The sequence below is a fragment of the Artibeus jamaicensis genome, unplaced genomic scaffold (genome assembly GCF_021234435.1).
Source record: "Artibeus jamaicensis isolate MK-2021 breed Jamaican fruit bat unplaced genomic scaffold, CSHL_Jam_final scaffold_474, whole genome shotgun sequence".
NCBI classification, from domain to species: domain Eukaryota; kingdom Metazoa; phylum Chordata; class Mammalia; order Chiroptera; family Phyllostomidae; genus Artibeus; species Artibeus jamaicensis.
The window spans coordinates 49,205,590-49,220,829 of NW_026522046.1; the positions used below are offsets into that span (position 1 = coordinate 49,205,590).

Below are 15,240 nucleotides of genomic sequence, written 5' to 3' on the forward strand. Positions count from 1 at the left end.
GACGTGTCTCGTTAGTGGGGAGGAGCTGCTGGTGAGGGGGGTCAGGTGCCGAGTCCAAGTTGTCGGCCTGTGGAATCACCTGCAGCCCATGCTCTGTACACCCTGTGCCGCGTCCCCACCCCCGCTGATGTGTTTAATTAGCACCGAGCGGGGTGCCTGTTAGAACACTTCCTCTGAAGCGTTCAGACCAGCGCTGGGGGAGGCGGGCTTGGCCAGGGCCACACACGCCGTCGTCTCGGCCGTTCTCCCATGCACACGACCCCCAGACCGGGTCTGGCATGGTCCGTGCCAGAGCTTGAACTGTCTGGGAGCCACGGCGGAGGCCGGGCAGCTGCAGCCTTCTTCTCTGTGGCTGTGCTGGGGTGCAGGGCTGGCGGCCGACCGGGGTGGGGAAGGTAGGACAGTGGGCAGGAGATTACCAGGCGAGGACCTGCTGGTGGTGACACCTGGAACTGCCAGTCGCGGAAACACCGCGGTTCCCTGGCTCTTGGTTCCGCTGTCAGACTGGTCTCACTGTGGCAGGAGTGAGCGCGTCTGTGGAGCTCAGTCCTCACCGTGCCACTCGCAGGACACAGGCTTCCCGTAGGCAGCTGGCCTCCAGAACAAGCTTTTGGGGTGAAGCAGGTGGGTGGAACACCGGGATCCCCTTCTTCTCTGCGAGAGGGGGCTCCCACCGTGAACCAGAGGGTGGCTGCCCCTGGAGCCCTGCGAGCCCTCCCTTCTGGGAGACAGTGTGGGGGTGGAAGCGCGTCTGGGCGCATGTCGGGCTGCAGTCGGGTCCTTGCTCCGTGAGCCGGATGCTGGGAGGCCGGCCATTGGCACAGGAGCAGGTGTGGGGTGCGGCAGCCCCACCAGGGCCTTTGTCGGTGAAGGGGCTGACGTCCACAGAAGCCTGTTCACATTTTGAAGTGCCTGCAGGTACCCGTTCTTAACACACCCCCCTCGGGTTCCCAGAAGCCCTGTGGGTTCACCTTCAGCCTTCCAGGGGCGGGACCGAGTGGGTCTGTGTGGTTTTCGGAACCTGTTCGTCCCCCAGACTGCAGCTCTGGCCCCGGAAGTGCAGACCCTTGCCGCCCGCCCCCCGGGTCCCTCGCCGGGGAGCTGAACAGACGTGTCCTTCGGTGTGTGGCATATTTCACTCAGGACAGCGTCTCCAGGTCCATCCCGTGTTTGTGGCGTCTAGTTCCTACGTCACCGCGTCCGCTTTCTCTCGTGCTCGCCTGTGTCTCTTGTCCAGCGTGGAGCGCCATAGGTGCGCGCCTTCCTGGGCAGGTCCTGGGTTTTCCTCCAGACCCACGCGGCCTGCTGGGCGCTGGGTTTGGGACAGGGCGTGCTGAGGAAGGGCCTTCAGGAAGGGCCGGGTGGGCGCGCCCCCTCCTCCCGCCGGAGAGAGTCTCTCATCTTATCTGAAATGGGGGGGCTGTGAGTCTCAGTGCCCGAGCGGCGCCTTTTCATCACGGACGGGATATGCACGCGCATGACTTAGGGGATTTTAGATTTCACCACTTCCATTGTCTAAATATGGGCCTCAGTGTGGTGCTTTTTGGGGGAAATCCTCTAACCTTTAGGGTGACAAACTTCCATTTCTAACGTGAACAGCTTCCACTCTGAAATGATGGTTCTTATTTCAGCAAGGTCCCTTGAAGGTGGTTTTTTGAATGAGTATTGTACGCCATGATTTCCTAGTAAGATCATTTCCAGGCACCCCTTACTCACCCGCCACAATTAGAAGTGTTTCCTTCTCCTGGGCTTCAGCAGGATTCTGATTACGGGTTAAATAGGATGGCAAAGTGATCACCGTTTTTCCTGAGTAACGATAGAACCAGGCTGAGAAGCATCAGTAGAGGTAAACTACCATCTTAGCCTGTTGCGTATATTTCAGAATCTGCCTGCTTTCCGCCTTTGCCCTGTTGAGAGCGTGTCTTTCGGGTGGAGAGTGTTGGCCTCACCCACTTGGGTGGAGGACTCCCATTCATTCTTTGCATTCATTCCCGAGCTCGTCCTGGGCCTGGGGCCGTGTGGGTCTGTCTCCTTTCTCCTTCCCTCCTGCTCTCCGGAGATACGGCCCTGTCAGGGGCCCCACGGGGGTTCTGGGGCCATGCCCCACCCCCAGAGAAGGGCCCAGGGCCCAACAAGGTTGAGTTGTCATGTGTCGGCTGGAGACTGAGGTCTGGAAGGGGTAACTGGAGGGAAGCTTTGATGTGAAAGCCACTGTGCGCGGGGGTGGGGTGGGGGGGTGGGGGGTCTCACTGACCTTTGTGTCAAAGCGAGCCCAGCCGGGGACACACAGACTTGGCCAGGCCCTGGGCGTGTGGGGCCGGGGCGCCAGGGGCAGAGCCGCACTGGTGGAGCGCCGCCTGCACCCCCTGCAGCCGGTGGGCAGGGCTCCTGAACCGGCTCCCTCCGCCTGCTTCCCCTGACGGGGGATGTTTTGGGAAAGGGGCACATGCAGGGCTCAGGAGGCTTCACCGCGACCCGTCGGCTGTGGCAGGCCGGGAGGAGCTGCTGTCCCTGCGGGATGTTGCTCAGGAGCCCGTGTGGGAGGCTGTTGAGCAATTGCTCGGACCCTCCTCCTCCTCCGTAGCCTGCCTCCCAGCCCCTCCGCAGGCCCAGCTGCACCAGAGCTGAGGACTTGCTGGGCACACCCCACGCCCACCCCCACACAGTGTGCTGCAAGTCCTGGCCAGGGGTGGGAGAGGGCGGGAACTTCACGTCCCAGGGTCCCAGGAGGCCCCCAGGGTCTCCTGTAGGGGGGCCTCACCTGTCACCAAGGGCCTGGGACTCGGGGCTGAGGTCTCGTGGCAGGAGAGGGCTCTGCCTCCCTAAGCCTTTGGACTCGAGACCGTGGCATTGGTGCAGCCTGGGCCTCCAGTCTCTCCTGAAGGCTGTGGTCTCAGCCCTGCAGTTGCTTGAGTCAGTTCCTTAAAATACCCACCCACCCACCCCTCCATCCATCCTTCCATTCATCCATCCACCCACCCACCCACTCACCCCCTCTTTACTACCCACCGATCCATCTATCCACCCAGCCATCTGTCCACGTACCCACCCAGTCACCCCACACACCCACCTGCCCCCTGTTAGTTCTGGAGAACCCTAATGCAGGGGGCATGTGCCTGGTGATCCTACCATGGAAGAGATGTATCAGGCAAGTTTTCAAGTAATTGAAAATTGCAGTATTCAGATGAAGAAAATCCCGGAAGAGTAGAGATTCAGATCTTTCCTGCCAAACTCTCCATCGTGAACTGAGAATTATCCTGGAACTGTGCTGTGTGGCATTTTATTTGGGGGTGTGTGTGGATATTTCATCCTGGAAAATGATGCATGTTCACCTTTTCTCCTCTGCTCTCCCTAACTTAACTCCTGAGCACGTCTGCGAGTCAGATGGACTCTTCAGAAGGAAGCTCCAGGACTCCTGCGGCCTCTCTGCGTCGCCTGCCGGGACACCAGGGTGTCCTGCCACACTTGGCCCTGGGGTCGCTGTGGCGGCGCTCTCGGGGACACTGAGTGCCACCGAAGGCCCGCTGGTTTGGCTTGGCAGTGCCGTGTGCACCGTGGGGTCGGGGCGGGAGAGAAGAGTGTGAGCCGTGGGGCGGAGAAGGGACAGCAAGGACGGACAAGGGGCTCTGGGGGCCTGGGTGGGAAAGGAGGGGGGAGGGAGGGAACAAAGGTGCGTGAAGCTCGAAGTGCCAGGGGAGGGTGTTTTTCTGTGCACCGCTTCCGCGCCCGGTCCCACTGCCTGCCTGCGGGGTGGGTGGTCTGTGTGCAGAGGGAGACAGTGGTCCCAGGGGTGCTCCTGACTGGCTCGGGGGTCATGGGGACACTCAGTTGGGGACGGAGGCCTGGTCAGCCTGCATCCCGTGTCTGTGGTGCACCGGGAAGTCGGGCTGCCCTCTGTGGGGGGGTCTTTGTGTGGGAGGCAGGGGAGCAGGGCGCACGAGGGTGTGTGCTGAAGGCCCGGGCTGAGGGGGAGGAACCTGTGGAAGGCAGTGAACAGGTTTGTGAGGGGCGAGTTCTCGTGGGGGGGTTGCAGGAGGCCGGGCAGTGGCATGGCTGCAGTGGGGGGCCTGTCTGAGGAGGACTGGGTGTGGCATCCAGGGAGGGGGCACGGTGTGGGGGGTGGGACACAGACCCCCAGGGTCGGCCACGTGAACGGGGCAGAGCTCCTCCTGCTGCAGCGGCTTCAGGGCTGGAGGCCGGAGCCCCGGGGGGGATGGTCCCTTCCAGAACGCCGCACCTCTTCCCTCCATCACGGGGGACCAGGGTTTCACTCGGAAACGTTTCTCTGTGATGTGCTTGCTTTGCATGCAGTCCTTCACCTCTGAGCTCCGAGACTCAGGCCCCCGAGTGTCTGGCCCGGCGTGGGGCTGCCGCATCCAAACGGCTGGCCGACTGCGTCTTACTGGTCGGTCGTCCTGCTGTTCGGCGCAGGCTGGGGCGAGGCGGTCAGAGAGAGGAGTCCTTCCTTCTGACACCTCTTTCTGCAGATGGCGCACTTTCACTCACTACTGCGAAGACGAGCCAACGTGGTCCCAGTCGCAGAGCCAACGCACCGGCCACTGGTGGGACCCCGAGCTGGCGGCGGGTCACCACCGGGTGGCTCCGGTCTCGGGCTCTGGCTCTGGGTGGCGTGCCGCTGTCCTGGGGGTGCCAGGGGCGAGGCCTGCTTGTGACACCGCAGAGCCGGGCCGGGAGCTTGGGCCGGGAGCTTGGGCCGGGAGCGGAGGGATTCACAGGCCCCAATACAGACAGCGGCTGATTTGGGGATCGTGTTCTTTCTTCTTTTCCTTTTCCCTCCCTGTAACCACAGGTGAGCTTTCTTCCTGCTGCGGAGCGTCCTCTTGTACCTTGCAGACCCCGCCGGTCAGCCATGCCCATGGGTGGCACAGGGGACCTGTCCCCTGGGGGACCAGGCGGCACCTCACAGACAGCAGGGGAGGGAGGGTAGGGGCGGGGGCGGCCCTGGCGGTGGTTTTGTTCACAGGCCGTGCGTGCGGAGGAGGCTTTCTGGGGCTTTGCCACAGGCGGCCTTTCCCCAGCATCTCTTCGGTTCCAGGTCGGCGTCCACACCCCAGAGCAGCGACCTCCGGCGTCGGGTGGATGTGCGACAGGATTGTGTTGTCAGGGTGTAGGAAGGGAATTCAGAGTTTGTATTTCTTTCCACTCGCGTGTTTAAGCTCCTGTGTGTTTCTGTTCAATTCAAATTAGCTGCACGCAGGACGAGCCTGTGCGGGGGTCTAAAGTGCGCAGGAGCCAGGGGGACCGTGGGCTGTGTCTACAGTCATGCAGTGAGTGAGTGGTGAGTGCGCACTGTTCTTGGGGGCACGCTCAGAACGGTTCTGTTGTGTGGGGCGCCACCGCTGGCCCGACCGGAGTGTGCCCGCTTGGTCTCGGGAGCCACTCTGCGTGCTGCCTGGCTTGTGCGGTGTCGCGGACATCACCGGGCAGTGGACGCTGAGCCTTTTCCGCAAGTTGCCTTGGCGTGTGAAGCAGACTCGCCTTGTGGTTCATGGGCGGGTCTTCTGCACGGGACTGCGATGTCACCGCTCAGCCTCACAACCTTCCTGACTCCCGGGACCTCTTCCCTGGAAAGAGGCTCCTCTTGCAACTTCGGGGAGGGACTGAGTGTGCTGTGGGGTCTGCAGCCTCATGTGCTTCCTCCTTTCCTCCTGGTGTGTCCTTCTCCTGGGGTGCATGCTTGTCCTCGTTCAGCCGGAAGGACCCTGCAGCGGCAGTGACGTAAGAATCGGCAGATCCCTTGGGCACCCTGGGGCCTGGCTGACTGGCTTCCGTGTTTGCTGCGGGGGGTGCCAGCAGGGAGACTTGTGGCGGGCCCTGCCCCAGTGCCCGTTGGTTTTGACTGAAGGCAGTTACAGAAACGTGGTCTTCTTTGGAGGTATAGGGAGCACAGAAACTTCCGGTCCGTCCTCTAATGTTGAGGAGAATGACGGTCAGAGTGGTGGGCTGGAGTCCCTTGAGGCCCTGTGGCTCGTCCGTGTCTTTCCTGCCGCTTCTGTCCCCGCTGCTGCGTCATCCGCTCCCGGTTTTTGCTGACACAGCAGAGTGTCACCCAGAGCCGCCTGCTGCCGGGCAGCCGTCCTTGTCCCCTTTCCCAGCTCACGGGAGGCCCGTGGCCGCTCGGAGTGCCCGTGTGTCGGGGTGGCCAGGTGCACTGAGTGACGCGCCCGTGTGGCTCCCCGTCACTGTCAGCCTTGCAGTCCCCGGTCCTCCTGAGACCGCAGACTTGCGCCCACAGTGGGAGCTGCCGCCCAGGGCTGCCCGTGGGCCCAGAGAGTTCTTTGCGCTTTGGGGGCTGACCTGCAACCTGGCCCCAAGGCATCAGACCTTCACTCTGGTGTCACGCCCTCGAGGCCGATCCGCTGGTCTCCGGTGAGCAGCGGCTGCTCACTCAGTGAAAGTGCAGCGGCGATGGCATTCTCAGCTCCGGCCTCTTGCGCACGGTCAGGTGGGGCTGCTCGCTTTTGGAATTCTTTGATTACACAGTGGCGTTGGCCAATATTTGTGCCTCTGTTTTGATGTCTTTCCCGATCTGAGCTCTCTGGGAGGGCTTTTTCTCCCCTCTTCCCCTGCTGGGCGTGGTCCAGCGGCAGGTCCTGTGTGCCGAGACCTTGTGTGGAAGGGACCCAGCCTCCCCGTCGCGGTGCTGCGAGTGGGCCCAGACTTGCGTACTTCCACTGTTTGGATCAGACGTCCCGCTTGCCTTCCTGGTGGGAGGTGTCCCCTTTGAGAGGGTGCCTGCCGGAGCCGTACGCCTCAGCTGTTGCCCAGTCCACGTGGGGTTGGCTGCAAGCCAGCCAACTGGGGTGTGGTCTCCCTGAGCTGGGGCAGGACATGTCATTCCACATTGAGATGCACCCACCCTGCTCTGATGGAATGTGGGAACGTCTGTCTGTCCCAGCCAGACCTGTTGGTCAGGGCTGCTGAAGCCCCCAGTGGGGGCCCCTGTGGGGCGCACAAAGGGGGCAGGAGCCGGGAGTGTGTGCACTGCTCACCCACCCGAGGGTGTGACTATTCGCTGAGAGTCCCGGTCCTGCCCAGGGCCCTCGGTGGCTTCCCCGAAAGGAAGGTGGGGCACCTCTTCCTTGTGTAGTCTCCGCTTTTGTACAGCAGCCAAACTCCTGAGGGCAGGGCTGCCGCTCTGTGTCAGCTGGGGTGCGGCCATTGGGTGGCCAGCCTGCTAACGCTGCTCAGCCCCCAGCCCCACCCCACCCCGCCCCGCCCCGTGGTGGAGACCTCCCTGCAGAGAGGCGGGTCCCAGCCCCAGTGCACAGCCAGCAGCTTTCCCTGCTGGAGGTGGCTGCCGTGGGGCCGCCTGTCGCCCTGCGCTGCCTTCGAGGCTCCACGGACTGGGCCGTGCTACCTGCCTCCTTCCGCTGCTCCTTTGGCCTTGGCCTTGGGGTTGCCCTTCCCGTCTCAGCAGTAGCTCCTCCTGTGCAGTTCAGAGGCCCATGCATCTTCTGCAGTCGCCCTGGAGTGAATGAAGCAATGGCTGAAAAAAATCAGCGGAGAACATGAATTTTCTTTCACTGTAGTTTCTGAGCTGGTAAAAACTTTCCAGTGCCTCAGACCTGTCCGTCCGTCCGTCCATCCATCCATGCATCCAACACGATTTTGGACTAAGTATGAAGTTAAATTCTTCTGGTGCTTCTTACATGTGACAAATACTCAGGATTCTGACGGGTTCAGGATGTTGATGCAAGACTCGCACGTCCCCCCCCCCCGCCCAAAGGTCCAGGGGCGTGGTTCTCTTGGACTCCACAGTTATACAGCACTGGGGGCATCGGGTCGCTGTGGGCGGGGAAGGGGTGGCCAGCTGGCAGCACGCGACTGAGCTTCGGCCCGATCCTCTCATCTCTGTCTTCTCGCTGTCTCTTCGGGGTATGTCGTGGTGGGGGAGGGGTGTCCTCATCGGTGCTGCTGACGCTCCAAGTGGCCGGTGCACCACAGGTCCAGGATGCAGTGGACGACGTCAGTTAGGCAGCGACAGGCCGGGCCCCAGGACGCAGGTGTTCTGGGGGCAGGCACAGTACCGTCTTATCCAGATGCTCTGATTCCTGGGGCTTGGAAGGTCTTCGGGTGGCAGGTCCCCTGTTAAGTGGTTTTGTAGCGAGAAGGACAGTTCCGGCCCGGTGGACCTGAGGAAGAGCGTGGGTTTGTTGACGTGGACACGGCTTTCCCGGTGGCTCCATGTGGGCCATGGGGTTGGAGCCTGGACAGGTGGGCCTGTTTTCTGAGGGCCTGGGAGCCCCACCCACAGGGCACTCACTCACGCTTCCCTGGGACTCCGGGGATGGGACACCTGCTAGAAGCTGCTGACATGTGCGGGGGGCACGTCAGGCGACAGAGAAACATGGTTCGTGCAGCATCCATGCACTGTGTTGTCTCAAGGACGTGCAGGCAGGGCGAGTGGGCTGTGGGGTGCGGGTGCCCGGAGCTGGGCCGAGCCGAGCAGGCCCCCTCTTCCAGGGCTCCTGCAGACCCAACCCCCACTGTCTCCACCCACATGCAGGGTGACTGGTTTTACCCGGCTTGGAGCACAGACCCCTTTCAGCGAGCTGGCGTCACGGTGCAGGAAGCCCCCACAACCGCGGCCCCCAGAGCTGGTTCCCCGAGGTTTACAAACACAAAACTGTGTGGGCACAGTGGCTGGCATTTGTGGAGGACGGACTCTGGTGTCGCCCTGAGCTCACCCTGTGATGGCGCCCGTGTAACAGCCCATGGCGCCTTCTGAGGCGGGTAACCGACCCCCAACCTCTGCCTTCGACCCCCCCCACGCGCAGGGTGATGCTGAGGTTTGGCCTGGTATGCCGCTGGGCGCCAGGCGCGGGCTGGGCACTGAGCGGGCGTGGGGCTGCCTCCCGCTGGAATTGAATCCTTGGCGGCCCTTGCAGAGAACTGGGGTTCTGGTCCTTCCCCACTGCCACAACATGCGGCCACCAGGCACAGAGCGAGCTGCTTGTCTGCACGTCGCAGCCTCCGAGGGCCAGCCAGCGGCCAGATGAGCGTGGGGCATCGTGGGTCGTTGCCACGGCCGGGACACAGGTGGATGTGCTCTCACCCAAACCAGGAAGAAAGTACAGGAGCCAGACTCAGCTGTGCTCTCCGCCGTGCACAACAGACGCAAGGTGGCGAGTGCCTCCTCACCGAGGGCTCTCTGCCCGGGTGGCGAGGACACGCACGGAGGAAATGGTTCTGGGAGGCAGGTATGTGTGGTTTGGCTCCAGGAGACGGTCATCAGCTCGCACTGGTCAGGCAGAGCCAGGGCGCCACCTCGGGCTGTGTGCAGGCTGGAATCAGTTCGTGCAGGTGGTGGGCGGCCCTGCCGTCGGGGCCACGTAGGTGTGATTGGGCTGTTTCCGCCTCTGTTCTGCCTGGCGCTGGACAACTCCGGAGCCGCACTAGAAGTGTGGAAATGCGCCCAGAGCAGCACACAGAGGGTGCGCAGGGAAGGGGCACGGACAGGACAGCCGCAGGGGCCGGGGGCAGGCAGATGTTTGGGGGTGAGCGTGGGGCGCTGCTGAGAAGTCATGCTCCTGCCTGTGGGCGTGACTCCCCATCTGCACGGCTCACGCACGCGTTCCCGAGACCAGGATGGACAGGAGCTCTGCTCATTGGCCGGCCCCTGTGTGTGTGTGTTCACTGCCCTCGTGGGCGCCGTCCCGAAGGAGACCCCTCTCTCGTGTCCCTGGGTCCAGTGTAGGTTGCTGCTGGGGCATCCAGCCCCAGGCCCTCGTCTCCTCTGTGGCCCCTCAGTGCTGGCAGACGCCCCTCACAGGGCAGGCCTGAGAAATAAACCGCTCATTTGTGGACCAGTCCCGGCCACTTCATTTTTTGGGTCAAGTCACGGCTGGGACATTTCACCTGACTCTTTTCCCCGTGCCCTCCCTCTGCCGCTCTTGCTCTGGACGTGACGCATGGCTGTGCGCGAACACGCGCCCAGTGCCAGCTGCCAGCTGCCAGCTGCGCTCGGGCTTCTGCCCCAGCGCCTCCCGGTGCTGGTCCGCGTCCGTCGGAGGTGCAGCTCTGCTCCAGGGCAGCCGGGTCTGCCTCTCTGGGTCCCTTTGGCTCTGTTAGTTGGGACCTTTGACGACGAAGAGGAGCCACGGGAGTCATTCTGTGACGACCCGTTTTGGTCGGGGGTGCGCTCGCTCACACAGCCCGCAGGGTCAGCTGCCGCCGTGGGCGGGGATGCGTCCGCACTTACGGTTCACCTGGCGCCGCTTGGTGTTTGTGCCTGTGGCTGGCGGTGGGCCGCCCAAGGTGGACGCTGGGGCAGGGTGGCAGGTGGCTCTGTCGTGCTGCTGACCGTTGCCTTTCCTGTGCTCTCCAGGTTCTCGCGCCTTCCTGTGCACACAGGTGAGACCGCTCAGGTGAGACCGATGCCCGCCCCGAGGAGCAGGTGCTGACGCCCCCAGCCTGGTGCTGCGCCTCCTGACACCACCGCCCACCCAGGATCTAAATGCCACAGCGCCCCCGGGGCACAGTGGGCTGCGACCCGCTGTTGCCTGCAAAGGTACGTTGCATGGGCACAGCTGTGTGTGGTGTGAGTTCACGGGAAGGAGGCAGAGGGGGCGGGTTGGACCCGCTGTAACATGAAGGAGTTGTAGCTCGTGGGAAAGAGAATTCGGAACCTCGGCTTTGGATTAAGGTCACACCCACCTAACAATTCAGAAGCATTAGCATTGGAACTTAAAACAACAAAGAGAAAATGCAGGTACACGTGAAGTCTTTTTTCCCCTGTGAATTGCCCTCAGGATCTTTTAGATTGATCCCCAGGCTTTACTGACTTTACATGGGATTACGTTTGAAAAGGCGAACCTGGCCTTCAAATCCCAGTTCGCAACAGTGACGTGCTTTGTTTCGGTTTGGGTAGCGTCGTAGCCTCTCTACTCTCAATCTGAGCTCGTCTCTCTCTGTTGCGCCGCTCCTGGCCGCCGGCCTCCTGTGTTGGCGGGTGCGCATGCCTTGGCCAAGCCCTGCCCTGGGTTTGTAAAGATGTAGCAGAAACTTTCAGAACTTCGTCCCGGTTTAATCTTAGCCCTCGTTTCCCTGTCTCCAGGCTCAGCCTCCAGGAGGGAAAAACCAGGCTGGAAACCAGGACCTCCCACTGGAGTCTAATTTTAAATGTGCAATCTGTTGTCTTGTGACTTTCGTTTCAAATTTAACTCTGAAACAAATACGTTTCCTTCTTTTGCCTGAAGTTTTGGAGGTCTGTTTTCAAGCCAGTGAGGGTAATCATTGTATTTATTTTAATAAGTTTTTAAATACTTCTGGGGAGTGAAATATTTTATTAATAGCCATAATGTATAGACATCACCAGGTGCCTTCTGCTCAGGCTGGGCGCCCTCAGCAGAGACGAGAAACCTGCCCTCGCGGTGAGCGCTGTGAGTGGGGCCGCCTGGCCCCCGGTGGGCACGGATGCTGGACGTTGCTGAGGCGGCCCCGCCACTGGGTGGCTGCAGCCCCAAGCGTCCCCGCGGAGGACAGCCGAGCTGCGGTGTAGGCTGTAGAGGTGGGTGAGGCGCAGTTCCTGCCGCCAGGGGACCGGACTGGGGCGGGAAAGGGGTGTGTACTGGGCAAGACAGGTGTGCCTGTGTGCAAGTGACTGCGCCCCAGACGCAGTGGGGCGGCCAGGCCCAGGGCCATCAGCTCGCAGGCCAGCATGTGGTCAGTGTGGTCAGTGGGTGTGCACAGTGTTGTTCATGTGGCTTGGCAGGCCAGCCACTCTCCAGGAGCAGCCCCTGTGCAGCGACCAGGCACTGAGGGCTGAGCCAGCTCGGCGACTGTGCTTACGGGCGAGGTGCCTGCAGACTCCGGAGCTCGCCCGCCGTGTCTGGGATGCGGTGGGAGTAAAGGGGGCTGCAGTGGTCACGTCAGAAACGAACTCGCCGCTCTCGGAGGAAGGTCGCGGTGCTGGGCACCCCCGGCCCCCATGCCCTTCTCTCTGGGGCTGAGCTCCTTCTGATCTTCGGACCCTGTGTGGCCTTCAGACTACCCCCCGTCAGGACGCTGGGCCGCTTCTCTGACCATCAGGCCGAGTGGGTCTGCCCTCTGCCCTGGTGGTGGGGGCGGGGCCTTGGGCCTCAGACCCCCCCCCCCCCCCGGGGGGGGGCAGCCTCCTAGGAGGAGGATGGTGGGATGGAGGGTGACAGCTAGGACAAGGACGGAAGCGAGGTCTGGCCCTTTGCCCAGGAGAAGGGGTGTCAGTCGGGGTGCACAGCGGGCAGGACAGCCAGCCTCTCAGTGCAGCCATGGACCCAGGGGGCGGGGCCGCGTGGGGCAGGGAGGGGCGGGCAGGGCAGCAGGGGAGGACTGACCGCATTTCCTCTGGTTCCTGTGTTGGGGGCGTTCGGGTCTGTACTGATTGCAGTTGCGTGAACTTTGACGTCCTGCCTGGACGTCTGCTGTGTCCTGCCTGCGCTCCAAGTGTGGTTTAGGGTGCGCCCGCTGCCCTCCAGCCACATGGGTCCTAGTGGGGGGGGCTGGAGAAGAGGCAAGAGGGCCCGTGACCACGTCCCTGGTGAGAGCCGTGACGCGTGCGGAGGAAGGACAGGGTGGATGAAGGAGGGGACAGCAGTGTGGAGCCCCTTCTATTCAGAGGTGTGGGAGAGGCCCCCTGGGAGCTGAGGTCCACAGGTCCTGGAGGTGGTGAGCCCAGCGGAGGGAGGCTGGGGGCTGCCAGGGAGCCTGGGCGTGGGCCATGGAGGGGGAAGCGCCCGAGGCCCAGGCACTGAGAGCCGCGTTCCCAGGAAGCGCCTGCCCACGGCCCCCCGCTCACCGCCTGGTAGGTGCCCATGACCTGGCGCCTCCAGAGTCCTGCCCGCATCGCTGGCGGTCTCACACTGAGCCTGGGTGGGGTTCCCCCTGGGCCCGGACTTTGGTTGAAGACTGCTGCCCCTCCGCCAGTGCTCTTCTGTGCGGGCTTCTGTCCCCGTGTTCAAATCTCTGCGCGTGCTTCCCCCCCTTAAACTGTCCCCTCTCGCCTGGTGGCTCTGCAGACGGGCTCGTCGAGGAGTTTCTGCCTCTGTGACGACAGCACACAGCCACCGGCCGGGCCCTGGTCACGAGCAGAGCACACTGGTCTCTGCCCAGTGACAGAAAGGTCAGAGCCACTGTCCGCCCCTGCGGGGCTTGGGGTCAGACAGGGAACAAACGGGCTGGTGCAAATGTGAAGTGTTCACCAGGTGTTGTAAAATGTGTTTCCATGAAATAAAAATAAACGATGAGGGTCAGGTGGGTGAGAACAGAGACGCGAGGCAGCCGGACAGAGCTGGTGTTCCTCGTCTGCACAGGGGAGGGGCGGGGCGTGTGGAGCAGGGGCCGGGTCGTCCGAGGTCTGCAGGGGTGGTTCTCACTCCTCCCACTCAGCGGTCTCAGAGCCCCCGCCACCCCGCTGGAGTCGTCAGGGGCCTCATGGGCCTCAGGTCCTCACCCGAGGACGTGCTCATGGATCTTAGAGGAAGGGAGAGAGACGTCAGTGTGAGAAGCATTAGATTGGCTGGCGCCTGAACATGCCCTGAACCGGGATCAAACCCTTGACCTTGTGCAGCGGACGAGGCTCCAACCCCGAGTCGCTGGCCGGGGTGCAGGGAAAACTTTCAGTGTAAGGGCCATTTCTGCAGCCCCTTGACACTCCCGCCTCTCAACTGTAGTGCCCCTAGTTCCTGCCCACCCTGCTGCGGTCACCCCCAGCATCCCTGGGTGGGGCTCGGCAGGTCGGCCCTCCCCACTCCATCCCTGGCCTTGAGGTTGACACTGCTGCCTGCCTGCCTGTGCTGGCCGGAGAGCGCCTGGCTGAAATGGGCACCGTTAGCACCACAGGCCCTGGGGCCTGGACAGTGAGTGGGGTGGGACCCCTCTGCGGTTGGCAGAGACACGCCCTGGGGTGGAGGAGGGTGGAGAATCAGCTGCCAGTCCACGCATGCCCACTTCGGTGTGTAGCAGCCGAGGTGCCTGCTAGTGCGTTTGAGGCAATGGCTTGGTCTTGACCCGAACCCTTTAACGGCATGGCTGGCTCACCGTGGCTCTGAACTTTTTATTCTGAATTCACAAGACAGGTGGTGGAGACACACCCGGGCACGTCCTGTCTGCTTACAGACCTCAGGGACCCCAGGAGACCGCCCTGCCGTCAGCGTTGCTGATGTGTCCCTCCCCTGAGTACAGACACGCGGCCCCACGTTCCTCCAGGCGGAGGGAACTGAGACTGGTTGCGCACGGCCAGCACCGCTTGTCCCGTTCCCTCCACTCAAGGTTTTGCCTCTTTTCTTACCTGGGGGCTCTGACATCTTGGGGGATGATCTCTGGGCTGGACGTTCCCCCTTGGGGTCACGTGACCTGTGTCCTGGTGGGAATACTCTGGGGTCTGGGTGAGCTGCCCTGCACTGAGGGCGGGGCCGAGCCTCCTCTGGCCACTCACTGCCCGTGGCCTGGCTTCCAGGACACACTGGGTGCCTGGTGTCTGTCCCCTGAGTGAGTCACTGAGAGGGTGGGTGCTGGAGTCAGCCCGGGATGCACCCAGCTGCTGTGTTTTCCTCGGGCGCAGAGACAGCTCGCTACCGCGCAGGGCAGACAGGCACTTGGAGACAGGAGCTAGGTTGCGAGGGGTTTCCTGGTCTCCACTGTGGGCAGTGGCCTCTGGGTCTGTGGGCGACACTGGATGGGTGCTCCGGAGGCACCTGAGGGTGCTCTGGAGGCACCTGAGAGTGCCCCGTAGCCCCGAGGGCCAGCCGGCACTTGGTGGCCTTGCCATGCGAGTCCCCCCCGTGTGGGGCACCCAGCCAGCTGCACGTGCTCAGGGTCTGCTCCCCAAACGGAGCGCATTGGCCTCTGCTGAGCAGCGGGGAGCGGGGCTTCTGTTCCGCTCTGCCCACTCCCATGCCCACCTCCCAACTCCCAACCACAGTCAGCGTTTTCAGCTGTGGAATTAAAGGGAAAGCTGCTGCTTTATTAGGAAGAGTTCGTTGGACTTAAACCCTCAGCGTTTCCACTTCTGATTGATTTTAAAGTGTGAGGTGGAATCCGAAGAAAGCAGAAAACCACTGGGAGGGGTGGGGGTGTTCCGAGATGCCTCTCAAGTCTTGTTTTCTGACATCAACAAGTCCCTGGTTGGGTAGACTTGGGTTTGGGGGGGGGAGCAGGACTTCAGGTCTGTCACTGAACGCACAGCTGCAGGAGGAAGACGGGTGCCCCCCCACCCGCCCCTAAGAGTGGCACTGTGTA

At 62.5% G+C, this 15,240-nt stretch overlaps 1 protein-coding gene across 12 annotated transcripts in view; it reads left to right on the forward strand.

Annotated features, from left to right (window-relative positions):
- TIAM1 (TIAM Rac1 associated GEF 1) overlaps positions 1-15,240 on the forward strand; it is a 194,809-nt gene that overhangs the window by 102,408 nt on the left and 77,161 nt on the right. For 11 of the 12 annotated variants that reach the window (XM_053657893.1, XM_053657897.1, XM_053657892.1 and 8 more), the window contains one exon: positions 10,352-10,534. The gene's annotated coding sequence lies outside the window, so the exon portion shown is untranslated. Of the gene's footprint in view, positions 1-9,203; positions 9,225-10,351; positions 10,535-15,240 lie in introns of those variants that run through there. The other variant, XM_053657902.1, reaches the window with a different exon arrangement.